The 13,209-nt window shown below is 45.3% G+C and overlaps 1 protein-coding gene and 1 long non-coding RNA gene across 5 annotated transcripts in view; one reads left to right on the top strand and one right to left on the bottom strand.

Moving 5' to 3' along the window:
- Positions 1 to 13,209, top strand: part of LOC137547329 (uncharacterized) — a 235,422-nt gene that overhangs the window by 182,791 nt on the left and 39,422 nt on the right. The window contains exon 5 of one of the 3 annotated variants that reach the window (XR_011026565.1): positions 12,425 to 12,498. The exons of the other annotated variants lie outside the window; for them this stretch is intronic. This is a non-coding gene — a long non-coding RNA (uncharacterized lncRNA). Of the gene's footprint in view, positions 1 to 12,424; positions 12,499 to 13,209 lie in introns of those variants that run through there. 3 annotated transcript variants of the gene reach the window in all.
- The window catches only part of LOC137547328 (T-lymphocyte activation antigen CD86-like), a 246,585-nt gene that overhangs the window by 166,091 nt on the left and 67,285 nt on the right, over positions 1 to 13,209 (bottom strand). For both annotated transcript variants that reach the window (XM_068270798.1, XM_068270799.1), the window contains one exon: positions 13,064 to 13,151. The gene's annotated coding sequence lies outside the window, so the exon portion shown is untranslated. The remainder of the gene's footprint in view (positions 1 to 13,063; positions 13,152 to 13,209) is intronic.

The raw sequence follows: 13,209 nt of genomic DNA on the forward strand, positions 1-13,209 counted from the left end.
GTATATGCGAATCCGAACTTTTTGGTATCCGAGTAAAATCGCATATCTGAACCCAATATCCTGGATATCCGGATAGAAACCCGGAAGTGGCCTGAAAATGGCTTGAATTGCTTCCAAAACCCCGGATTTCGGATTTCACATGGGAAATACGAGTTTGCTCGGATAGTGCTATTCGGATTTTAAAAAATATCCGAATTCCTATTCAAAGTTCGGATAGTGGAAAAAGTTCGGATTATCTGGGTAGTTCGGATACCAGAATATTGTATGAGCAGCACTGATAAGGATGCTAACCAGGTAATCCAAAAGTTAAAAATCACTATTACTTTTCTTGTTCATAAATGATCATTCCCCAGTTTACCTGACTCTTATTTGGTACACACAAAGGAAGTTGCAGAGCATGCTGGGTTGCCCTTTTTTTGCTTTTCTACTTTCCTCTCAGACTTAACTAATGCAGCCGGATTGGCTGAAGCCTTTTTCCCTCCTGTTTTTCCCTCCCACACCTCTGTTCCTCTATGATTGGCCAATATTTCTCACTAGTAAAAAGGCCCGCCCATTAAAAAATGGGCGCTAGGCCACGTCTGCTAAACCCTGGCAACATGCAGAACGATGTGTCCTGCTCACCAGTCTCCCACCACTGTCAGAAGTATATACACACAAGGAGAGGTTGCTTGCTTGGCAGTTGGAAAAAGCCATTATTCCCCACAATGCAATGAGGTTCTCAGACAGCAAACTGTCAGGTCTGGAAGCAGGGACACACTTTGCACACTTTAGGTCTGATCAAATTCACAATTCCTCCAAAATTTTGTCCTAGGAGATAATTATTCATCTTCTGATTAACCTTTTGGTGCTGTCGCCTTAACTGGACATAGATTCAACGTCCACCATAACGAAGCATCCCAACGTGATCGTGCGCACCCGAGAGAGGAGATGAAACTGTCATACGACAGGTGACATCTCCCCTCAGTGATCAGCAACCATCGCGTATGGCTTCTGATCACATGAACACTATAATCGCCGGCGGATCATAGTGATCACTTACAGAGCTGCGACGGTGGGGGGGGGGGGGGGGGAGGGAAGGAAGAGGATCCACTCACCTTCCTGCCATTCCCCCGACGATCGGCGCTCCCCTCCGCTCTGGTCGACATCCCCGCTGTATTGATGCTAAGTACCGGGTGATGACGTCATCAAGCCGCGACTCGGAACTTGGCGTCAGTAGGAGCCGGGAAGCCAGCGAGAGCGGAGGTGTCAACAGCTGCTCGTCGCTGCAGCCTGGGAGGTGAGTAAAGGCTGCTGGCGAAAGGGGGGACATCTGGAGGCAGGGGAGACACACAGCCCAGCAAACCCCAGCAGGGATCCAGCTGCCTGACCCCCCCCCCACCCCGCATGTAAAATGCCTGGTCCTTAAGGGGGGGAGGGGGTAGGCAGCTGCTCCCAAAGGGGTTCAAATTACTTTTCAGCACACTGCAACTGAAAACGTACCAAAAAAAAAAAAAAAAAAAAGAAGCTTAGGTGAAAAACAGGGATGAGCAGAAACTACGCCAGTGCGAATTTGCATCTACGCATCGTAGTTCGTAGGTGAAGTTTCAAAACTACACTTACGAATTTACGCGTAGCGAAGTACGGCGTAGCTTACACCCACTATGCGTAGTTAACATGTGTATTGCGTAGTGAACTACGAATGCGTTACTTGCGGCTAATTTTCCACGTGTGATTGTATGCTTACAGAGTTCCCGGATTAATGCGTAAAATTTTCTGCATACGAGCATAAGCATCCGCATACACTACGCTTCGCACTACGCGTAATTGCTTATTTTAACGCTTAGCCTACGAAATGCATACGAAGCGAATATTTGATTTTGAAGCCGTAGTTTGGCGAGGCGTAATTGCGTAAAAGTACGCGTAGTTCCAGCGTAGCGAAGTTGGCTGACTGCGACCATCCTTGGTGAAAAAGTACTGTGAAAATTACTATTTTCTTGCTTTCTGGTGGCTTAAAAGACATGGGGCACAATTCTGATTGCATTTAGTAAATAATTACCTCATGGAATTGGGATTACCTCATGAGGGAAATCAACTTTTGAATTCTGGTAGTTTAAGTAAAGTTTTACCTCATGTAATTTCATGAGGTAATTCATGTGGTAATTTTCGACTAAAAATGTGTGGTATTTAGTAGTGAAATACCTCACACTTGAATTCTGAAGTGAAATAAGGGGCGTGTTTGCATGTCTTTTACCTCACATAATTAGACCCAGGGCCGGATTACCGACCAGGCAACAAAAGCAGTCGCTTGGGGCCCCATTCAGAGTCAAAGGGGCCCCATTCAGAGTCAAAGGGGCCCCATCAGCACATAAACCAGCCCTCGCCTTCCTGTCAGCGGTGGCTGGATGGTATAATGGTTAAAGGGACTCTGAGCAGTGCAGTAACTATGGAAAGTTGCATATCATTTTAAAGCTCTCTTTCTCCTCTTTCCAATGATATAGAAACGGCCGCCCTATGCTTTTTAGTTTTTGCTATATTCGCGATCGAAATCGCGGCCACAGGACAACTTTTCTCCAAAGTCGGCAGCTCGATTCAGCACAATGCAATGAAATATAAGGAACCCAGGGGGATATAATTACAAACATCATGCTGGTAGGTGTGAGGATGTAATTAATTAGGTGTGGGTATGCTTAAAGGTATACCCACAGGCACTGCTCGGAGTCCCTTTAAGGGCTCTGCGTCTGACACAGGAGACCAGGGTTCGAATCTCGGCTCTGCCTGTTCAGTAAGCCAGCACCTATTCAGTAGGAGACCTTAGGCAAGTCTCTCTAACACTGCTACTGCCTATAGGGCGTGTCCTAGTGGCTGCAGCTCTGGTGCTTTGAGTCCGCCAGGAGAAAAGCGCAATATAAATGTTATTTGTCTTGTCTTGTCTTGTCAAATGATGCCGTGCGCTGCTGATTGTCTTCAGAGCCAGGCTCTCCGCCTAGGTCCTCCTCCTGCTACTGTGCGCTCTGCCGCTGCCCACTCCTCCCTCCCTTCCCACAGAGAACCACAGCTGCAGCAAGAATGATAGCAGCAGATGGCAAACGCTCACTCACCTATCCATGATCCAAGCAATAGAGATCCCGTCATCTGAAACCCATCTGTCTCTTCTACAGTGCAGCCGCTCGCTCTGAACTTCCTGATTCTCAGATCAGACAGGAAGTAGGAAGTAGTAATAGTAGTAGTAACAAAGTGGCAGCACTCTAGAGGAGACAGATGGGCTCCGGATGACGGGACCTCTATTGCTTGGATCGCAATAGGTGAATGTGAGTCATCTGGTGCTGTCATTCTCCCCGGCTGCGGCTGCCTTCTCTGCTGGACTATCGTATTCACTGGGATGGAGGCTGCATGGTGGCTGTCTAGTTTGGGAGGAAATTGGTTGTTCGGTGGTGGGGGTGGTTATATAATTCTGTCTGGGGAACTGCTTCCGGTTTGGCGGTGTCCAGAGCTTTTTGCTATTGCCAGGCTGGAGATGCAGGGGTAAAGTGCTGCTGCTGTAATATCTGGCGCCCTATTCACAGGGGTGCCCCAGCCCCTAAATGCAAATGTCCCAGCCATTCATCTCTCACTCTGCATTTTGCCGCTGCTATTCCCTGCATTGTGCACCCACAGAGGAAAGCGGGGTGTTGCCCATAGCAACCAGTAGCTCGGCTGCCCCGGTGTGTGCGGCATGTTGCTGTTCAGCTGCATTTTCTGATTCTATTACGACATGATGGGGGGCCCAAATCAGTTACTTTGCTTAGGGCCCCATGTAGCCTTAATCCGGCTCTGATTAGACCTACCTCTACCACATGATAAATGCAGTGCTGTGACAGAATTGTGATATCAGTCACATAGCATGGAGCCTTTGCAGCTTGTTCTGTGTTCAGGGCCCCCATATTTTGCTGAAATAAGTAAAAGTGATCTGACCAACGAATCCCCCCCCCCCCCCCCCAGCTTCCATTTTGTTTTAAAAAAGAAAAAAAGTGCTCCAAACCCTGTACAATCCTTAATGATTTTTTTTTTTTTTTTTTTTTTTAATATAATGGATGCCTATAAATTTACTTTTCATAGGTTTCTACATAATCAAATACACCTTCCCTCCTCAAAACAAAACAAAAAAATAAAGACATCTTCCAAAGACTATCCTAACTTATGGGAGACAATTAAAGACTATTACTTATGTGCTGCAGGCTTACGACTGAAATACCTCATGTTTTACCTCATGTTTGGAAATGAAGAAAAATCTTTCAGAATTGATAAAAAAAAAAAAAAAAAGAGGAAAATACCTCATGAGGTATTTTACCTCCCAAAAAATATTTACCTCACATAGCTACCAGAATTGAGGCCATTATATTTATACTGTGAAAATAGCACCTAGAAGAAAAAGTGAATTGGATCAAGCCCTTTGTGTGTCGCTGAAAACGTGCACAGCAATGCATGCAATGGGGACTGGAGCTGTTTCAGCAGCGATTTTTAGGTGAACAAAAAAATAAAATAAAATTCCCCACTGAGGGGTTTTTCCTCTTATGGACCAGAGCAATTTTCACCTGTCAGCGCTCCTCCCTTTCATTAGTTTTGAAGAAGGCAATAGTTGTCACGTTATTATACTGTACGCATAACGACTGCAACAGGCCTCAGAACCACCTACACATGTGTGGCTTCTACTGCAGTGTGATTTGAACAGCCATGCTTTGTAATAATGTAATTTGTAACCACTCAGCCATGCTTTGTAATAATGTAATTTGTAACCACTAACAGCAAATGCATGCACACTTTTATTATGAGTTATAGACTGAAAGATCCAATGTGTGTTGTAAAGTACATATAATGCGTCCAGTGAAAAATGGTGCCGGTTAAATAATGGCGCCCCCTTCTGCCTGATATTTGTTTAAAACGATATTTATCGTTTCAATGGCGCAGACCGTGTGAACGTAATTTATCGTTCTAAAACCTGCTTCTTTTGTCCTGCCTTAAAGGGGACTCCCAGATGCCGCCATGAAAGGAAGGGCTTGCCCGTCCCTCCCCCCCAGAGCCCCTCCATACCATGGACGATGCGGGCTGGTATAGCTCAGGGTGCAATGCCCCAGTCAACCAGGGCTCTGCATTCTGGCTATTCAAGTCTGCATGGGGGACAAGGGGTTACAGAGGCTCGGGAGGGGGGACCCCACGCCATTTTTTTTCAGATTTCCCACACTCAGAACATTCTCCAAAAATATATATATATTTTTTTTATTTTTAAATATTGTTTCCCACTATCTTTTTAACATATCCTGCAAATTTGGTGTTGCTAGGATGTAAAGGACCTTTGCTATTAACTGCTGGGAAATATTTCCCACACGCTGACCAGTGGCATTTAAATGTATTGTTTTTTTCTTTGAACTTTTGAAATAGTTTCTTAAAAAGTATTAGGTCTTTTTGAAAAATTGTTTCCTCTTGTTCCCACTGTTCTTCTTAACATTCCCTGCAAATTTGGCGTTTCTGCCATTTAAGGGGGCTTTGCTATTAACCGCTAAAGTCGGCGGGCGTTTAATTTTCCCACGGTCAGAAGGAGGATTTTAAAATTGATTTTCTCAAAAATTATACGGTCTTTTTGAAAAAAAAAATTGTTTTCCTCTTGTTCCCACTGTTCTTCTTAACATTCCCTGCAAATTTGGTGTTTCTATCTTTTAAGGGGGCTGTGCTATTAAACGTTAAAGTTGGCGGGCAGACATTTTCTAAATGGCATCAAAGCAGGGATTAAAATGATAAATATCGTTCAGACAGGGCAAAAAAAGCAGGCTTAAATCGATAAATATCGTTTTGACAGTCAGCGCCATTTTTTAACTTTATAAAATGATAAATATCGTTTAATAATGGTTTTCAATGAGGCGCCATTTTTCACTGCTCCCATATTTTTAACCTGAAGTTTGGATTAATATCCTATACTCTGCAATATGCAGAAATGTGGCTTTATAACAAAAACATGGTAATCAATGTCATATTTATAACACTCAGACAGGATCATCTGGAGTGATGGAATAATGACACATCTGCTCTATAATATTTAGTGCTCTCTGGGTTCCTCTTTATATAACACAACCAATGCTAGTAATTGTGGGAGGAGTTTCCTGATTCGCTACTATATTTGCTTCCATTCTTGTCACAAAGTTCAGTAGGAGGCAGGTAGCCTTGACAACAGTCACTAGGCCTCATAGCATTATAACAAAGGGCAAAATTATTGGAAGGTGCAATTTCCGTTCCGCCGGAATTGCGGAATTCCGCCAGCACAAAATTCCGTAACTGCTACATACCGTTGGGATTTTTCTAAATTACGTGGAATTCCGTTCCGGCGGAAAAAAAAAAAGCTCTCCACCTCCTCCTTCTCCTCCTATTTCAACTAATGTACCCTTCTTAAACTTGAAGATTGTTTACAAATGTAAGCAGACTGCAGAGTGGTGCAGTGGAAGTGTGCTGGGCCCATAACCCAGAGGTCGATGGATCGAAACCATCCTCTGCTAGGCATGATTTCATTTTTGCACCTCACTTTATCGCATGGGCAAAACGGTTTCCATAGGGAATCAGCAGTGTCACACAACCCTGAGGCTAGGCTAGTCAGACTTCAGTCATCTGATCTGCATGCTTGTTCAGGATCTATGCCAAAAAGTATTAGAGACACAGGATCAGGGCGACAGCCAGGCAATGTGCATTGTTTAACAGGAAATAAAGATGGCTGCCTCCATATTCCTCTCGCTTTGTGCTTCCTTTAAGAACAGTCCAGAGACTGTGATGCAGGGGATTTATCCAGCCACCATGTTTGGCGCAGGAAGGAATTATTTTTCCCTATTAGGGTACAACCATCGTTGACATTTTTTGGTGACCACCACAAGACAAGTGACCGCTTTGTAGTATTTATAATAAAATAACTGTTTTGTTGCTGCACTGCCAACGTAAACTGATTCCTTGGAGCCCTCAGCTGCTGACTGACAACAAGCTAGCGGAGCGCAAAACAACATGTTTAAGTTGACTTGGGACTGACCCTACGGCATTGTGGGAAAGTAAAGTGTGTTCAGCACAAGATAGTCACAGGGATGGAAAACACCATCATAAAAGTTTTCTTGCAGGCACTAAACTTAAAACACAAGTATAGGCAGAAAGAGAACATATGAAATGTGCAATCAATATTGTTAACTGTCTGAAACTCGCTCCAGGTTAGATACCTTAAGGAGGGCTCCGGATCCCACAGAGCCGTCTTGGTCTCCTCTCCGTGCCCTAGCTCCCCCTTATTGAATTTCACTCCTTCGGGACTCCTTGGCAGGCTGTGAAAGGACTAGTGATCCCGAGTGCTTCTGAAGATGAGTGCATCTGTACAGCACATGTGAAAGCCCTGACTCGTGCATGCAGTGCAGGACCAGGATTTCTGGAAAGGCCCGGGCATTGGGTGGCTGCAGCCCAAGGGGGCACCTGGACATGAATGTTACACATGGAAGAGGGGGCTGCACATGGAATGGGAGGAGGCTGCTGAACATGGATGATACACATGGAAGAAGGGGCTGCACATGGAATCGGAGGGGGCTGCTGTACATGGTTGATACACATAGAAGAGGGGGCTGCACATGGAATGGGAAGGGGCTACTGTACATGGAGGATACACATGGAAGAGGAGGCTGCACATATAATGGCAAGGGGCTGCTGTACATGGATGATACACATGGAAGAGGGGGCTGCACATGGAAAGGGAGGGGTTGCTGTACATGGATGATACACATAGAAGAGGGGGCTGCACATGGAATGGGAAGGGGCTGCTGTACATGGATGATACACATGGAAGAGGGGGCTGCACATGGAATGGGAGTGGGGCTGCTGTACATGGATGATACACATAGAAGAGGGGGCTGCACATGGAATGGGAAGGGGCTGCTGTACATGGATGATACACATGGAAGAGGGGACTGCACATAGAATGGGAGGGCACTGCAGCGCATGAAAGGGAGCCACAGCATACTTGGCCTAGGGGCATGAAAAGTATAAATCCAGCCTCTATGCGTTGTACAGATCCGCTTGTGTTTCGAAGTACTCCGGGGTGCAAAAGCTTCCCAAAGCCTTCCCGAGGAATTCCAACCTGCAGGTCAAATAACTGCAGGTCGAAGGTGACCATCAGTGTTACCTTGTCTAGGGCCCCATTTCATCTTAATCCTTTTCTGGAGGACACAATATATTGTAGTGATATGGTTTTGCTAGGGGGGGGGGGGGGGGGGGGGATATGTTACGGTGGCCACACTTGATGGGGGAAGGGGGTGACTCATCATGGCCCACACTGTAAATGGATGTACACACGACAACTTTTTGCCCGATTTCTTCCGCTCTGATTTTGTCATAACTGAATAAAATCAGTTGCAGTCAGTTATAACTGAAAGGACAGCTGAAGTGCAAGGTACTGACCATGTCCATGTTATCTATGCAAAAGAGTTTCTTGAGCTCTTTGACCCACTTGTTTGCATACAGTGCTGTTTCCTTAAACAGCCAAGAAACAGTGAGAGAGACAGCTTGAGATAAGGTTTTACTGCAGGAAAGTTCAAAGAGTCATTATTTCTGCTTTGTTTTATAGCTTAAAGTGTACCAGTGTTCAGTAAAAGGAAAAAAATGTATACATACCTGGGGCTTCCTCCAGCCCCATCCACTCGGATCGCTCCCACGCCGCCCTCATCCGCTGTCTGCAGCTCCAGTACCGGGTCCCGTCACTGCCGTCAGTCGGCTCCAGTCTACACAGGAGATGCGTGCTCTTTGCGTATCTCTCCAGCAGCCGCCAGAGAAATACGTAGAGGGCACACTTCTCTTACGCCAGACTTGCTCCGACTGCCGGAAGTGCGGGGACCCGGTACTGGAGCTGCAAACAGCGACGTGGGTACGATCGGAGCATATGGGACTGGAGGAAGCCCCAGGTATGTATACATTTTTTTTCTTTTTACTGAGCTGTGACTGAGTCCCTTTAAAAAGGCAGAGTGTGGTTTTAAAACTGCAAATATGGCAGAATGATGCAATGTTATTAAAAAAAAAAAAAAAAAAAGCTATATAACTGAAAATAAAAATATGAAACTCTTTTTCTTTTCTACTGATGTTTTATTCATTATCCGTACTACACAAACAATTAATTATATCAGAAGTTCTTTTCGCTTCAGGTTTTGTTTAATGTAAACACAGATTATAGGGAAGCTGCAGGCAGGAGAGTGAGCCGCCTGCACTGCACAAGGCGTTTAACGAAGGTTACTTTCCAGCTAAGTGGAAAGGGGAAGAGACGGCCGCCAAATGAAAGTCAAACAGAGGAAGGAGACTCGGGGAAAGGTCACTGTCTGCATCAGAAATGATCAGCGGGAAGGGGGTGCCGCACCTGCTCTGATGGAATGATATTCAGAGGATAACGGGTGTCGTCTATTACTGATACAATGGAAATCACCTCACAGCACAGATAGGATCGCTTCGGCAATAACAACGTTTGCATGAAGCAAAGCAAGATCTTGCAGGCTTCCAAACAGGGCCCGCTTGGTGTTTTTTCTTATTCCTCTATCTGTAGAGGAAATTGGAATTATTTTTTTCTTCCTCTAGTCCTCCTGTACCCAAGTGAGTTTAGGATTTAAAGAACCGCTATCATGAAAAACTGTACAATTTTAAAGAGGAACTTTAAAGCGATCCCAAGCCGAAGCTCAGGTTTAAAATAAGATATTAGCCTGAAGAGAGGAAAGCCTCAGGATGCTATTGAGGCTTCCCTTGGTGGTCCAATTTCCCCCATTGCTGAGCGCAGCTCGTTTCCAGACCGGGGCCTTGCGCCTCTCCTGCTACGACAGTGGCTGTGCAGTAGCCAGGCGAGTACGGCCGTGCAGTACCACGGAGCCCGAGGCTTAGGCTAGGTCCACACTAGGCTGCACTGCAGTCCTGGATCAGGGGAAGATCAGGGGAAGTACCACCAGACCGCAAACTGATCAAAGTGCATCAGTTTTACATCCGTTCTGCATCAGTTTCCGTTCAGTTTTTTACCCCAAAAAACGGACAGAAAACGTCTCTATCATTAGGAAGGTAATTCCTTGCTTGGCTTAACAAGGGCGAAAAGGGATAATTTGCATATTCAGTAGAGCATTGTGGGTAACCACAAATGTTCACTTATAACTGAATTATTGCAAATTTCCTTCTGTTTTAAAGAAGGCAAATTACACCAAGCTTTGCTTTTTTAGTAGGAGGTCTTTTTGGTCCCTTTTATCCCCCTATACATTCCTAGTAGTTTGGGTCACCCTGAGCTGCTTGGTTACTCTGTTGTACTCGTCCAAGCCCTATTTCATACAGCTTTATCAATCCCTGCCATGTACTGATGAGGGCCAAAAGTCTGAAACAGGCTGTCTACATGTGGGTTTGATAAGGCTGTATAAAACTTAAAGCTATAGGCTTGCTATTCACCAGCCGTTCTGGATGCTTGCTTGGCTTAACAAGGGCGAAAAGAGATAATTTGCATATTCAGTAGAGCATTGTGGGTAACCACAAATGTTCACTTATAACTGAATTATTGCAAATTTCCTTCTGTTTTAATTTAAGAAGGCAAATTACACCAAGCTTTGCTTTTTTAGTAGGAGGGCTTTTTGGTTCCTTTTATCCCCCTATACCAGGTGGTCGTAGTCAGCCAACTTCGCTACGCTGGAACTTCGCGTATTTTTACGCAAATACGCTTCGCAATCTACGGCTCCGAAATCAGCCACTTCGCTACGTTAGCATACCGTAGACTACGCATTAAAATACGCAAGCTTCACGTATTGCGTAGTGTAGTTGATGCGACCGCTTATGCCCTTATGCGGAAAAATTTCCGCAATCTGCTAACTATGCGCATACACAAACTAATATAAGCATACATTCCACCATCCAATGCGGAATTGTATGCGTATAAAGGGCAATAAAATTTCTGCGCATGCGCAATGACCCATATAAATGCAGTTACCACACGCGTAGTTGACTTCGCAATACATACGTCAACTACGCGTAGCGGGCGAAGCTTCGCATAGCGGGACTACGACTACGCGGAAATGCGTACGTGTAGTTCTTAAACTTCGCCTACGAACTACCATGCGTAGTTGCGTACTACGATGCGTAGATTCGCGCTGGCGTAGTTTACGAGCAACCCTGCCCTATACATTCCTAGTAGTTTGGGTCACCTTGAGCTGCTTGGTTACTCTGTCATTAGGAAGGTAGTGGGAGGATTTTTTGGGCCAATAATAAAGTTCAGGCTATCCGTTTTTTCATCAGTTTTTGTTGCTATTTTGCCTGTGGAGATGTAGATGCGTTTTCTCATTGCTTTTCACTACCTATCCGTGTATCCGTGGTCCGTAAAAATGCAGCTATTCCGGACCTTCTGTTCATGTTTTGAAAACGGGTCCCTGCAAACGCAGACGGATCCGTTTTTTTCTTGGGGGAGGACGGCTGCTATTTGTAACATTAGTATCCGGGACTCAGTTTTTCATCAGGGCTGAAAAACGCAGCCACGGATACGTTTCCGGACCTAGTGTGGACTAGCTCTTACTGCACATGCGCGGGTGTGCTCACGTGGCTACTGCGTGGGAAGAGAAGGTGCACGGCCCCGATATGCTGGCTACAATGCTTTGTTGCTAATCCTCCGGGGAGCCATATTCAGCAACTGGGGACATTAGAGCACAGAGGGAAGCCCCAATAAGATTCTGAGGCTTCCCTCTCTTTACGTAAGTATCTTATTTTGTACTGGAGCTTCAGCTCAGGTACACTTTAACCAAGGATTGAACTTAACGAGAAACTCCGACCAAGAATTGAACTTTATCCCAATCAGTAGCTGATACCCCCTTTTACATGAGAAATCTTTTCCTTCACAAACAGACCATCGGGGGGCTCTGTATGGCTGATATTGTGGTGAAACCCCTCCCACAAGAAATTCTTGAGTACTACTCCAGGCAGTTTAGTGTCTGGGAACCTTGCTACATTGTGGGAAATAACTGTTTACCTTTCATTGTCCCAGCAACCCCCCCCCCCCCCCCCGCCATGCCTAATATTAACCGTACCTGCCACTGCAAGCTGCAGGTGCCTGACAATGGGCCCCCTATGGTGGCACCAAACTTCTGCTGCCAGCGGACACTCAAATTTCCTGCTTCGCTGGAGAAGATCTAAGTACAGAAAGTTGTAGAAGAGGAAAGGGGGCTTGAGAGTTGTAGGAGCAAGCAGTGGCGTATCTACAGGGGTGCAAGTATAGCATGTGCCATGGGCGCCTCTTACACAGGGCGCTGCTTCGTAGCATCCTTGGTGTTCTCCATACAGATTCTAGTATTTATTTGGGAGACATTCTGCTGCCTGGTTACATATTTTTGGGAAACAAGCTGCGTAACTGTTATTCGGGGGGTATGTAAATGCAGACTTAATGCCATACAGTACTCTAATCTTATAGGCCATGTTTCACTTCAACATGGACACAACACAACCAACTCAACCGAGACTACACATTAAACTATCTGGAGGTGCAAACCCCTGTTTGGGGGGCGATTTTCAAAGTTTGCCATAGGCGCCGTTTTCCCTAGATACGGCTCTGGGAACAAGAAAGATAACTTTAGGGGTGCAGGACTAAGGAGAGAAGGACAAAACAAAAGAAGACTGGAGAAAATACAAGAGAGACAAGAGAGGAAGTGGACGAAGAACTGGGAATGGACAAGTGGACTCAGGAGATGCAGGAGCAGGGAACAGCAGGAACAGGAATAGGGAGGAAATGATGTACTTTGTTTTGGGTGAAGAGTGAAGAACTTGCACTGGAAGATGGAATAATAAATTGATTTTATCTGAACCCAGCCCTGGTGTAGACAGAACGTGACATTTGATGCAGGACAGAATACCTTCTGACATTTACGCACATCACGCAATATATTTTCATATCAGCAAAACAAAAAATAAAACAAAAAAACAGTTCACCGTACAATATCTTGTCTGCATAAACAGACATAGCATTTGTGAAGGGGAAGTACGAGGAAATGAACAGGCCACAATAATATGAAACCATGACTTTTCCTGCAGAGTTTCATTGCGTGCGACATACCTGGGAGATCAGTCTCCTGAAACGTGAGGGTTGTGCTGCCTCTCGTCTCTCGTCTCACCTCTCTCTTTAAAGAGCACCAGACACACAGCTAAAAAGACAAAGTATGTGTGTTAAAGCCGACCTGAACTCAGAACTTCCTCTCTGCT

Source organism: Hyperolius riggenbachi, chromosome 2 (genome assembly GCF_040937935.1).
Source record: "Hyperolius riggenbachi isolate aHypRig1 chromosome 2, aHypRig1.pri, whole genome shotgun sequence".
Taxonomy (NCBI): Eukaryota; Metazoa; Chordata; class Amphibia; order Anura; family Hyperoliidae; genus Hyperolius; species Hyperolius riggenbachi.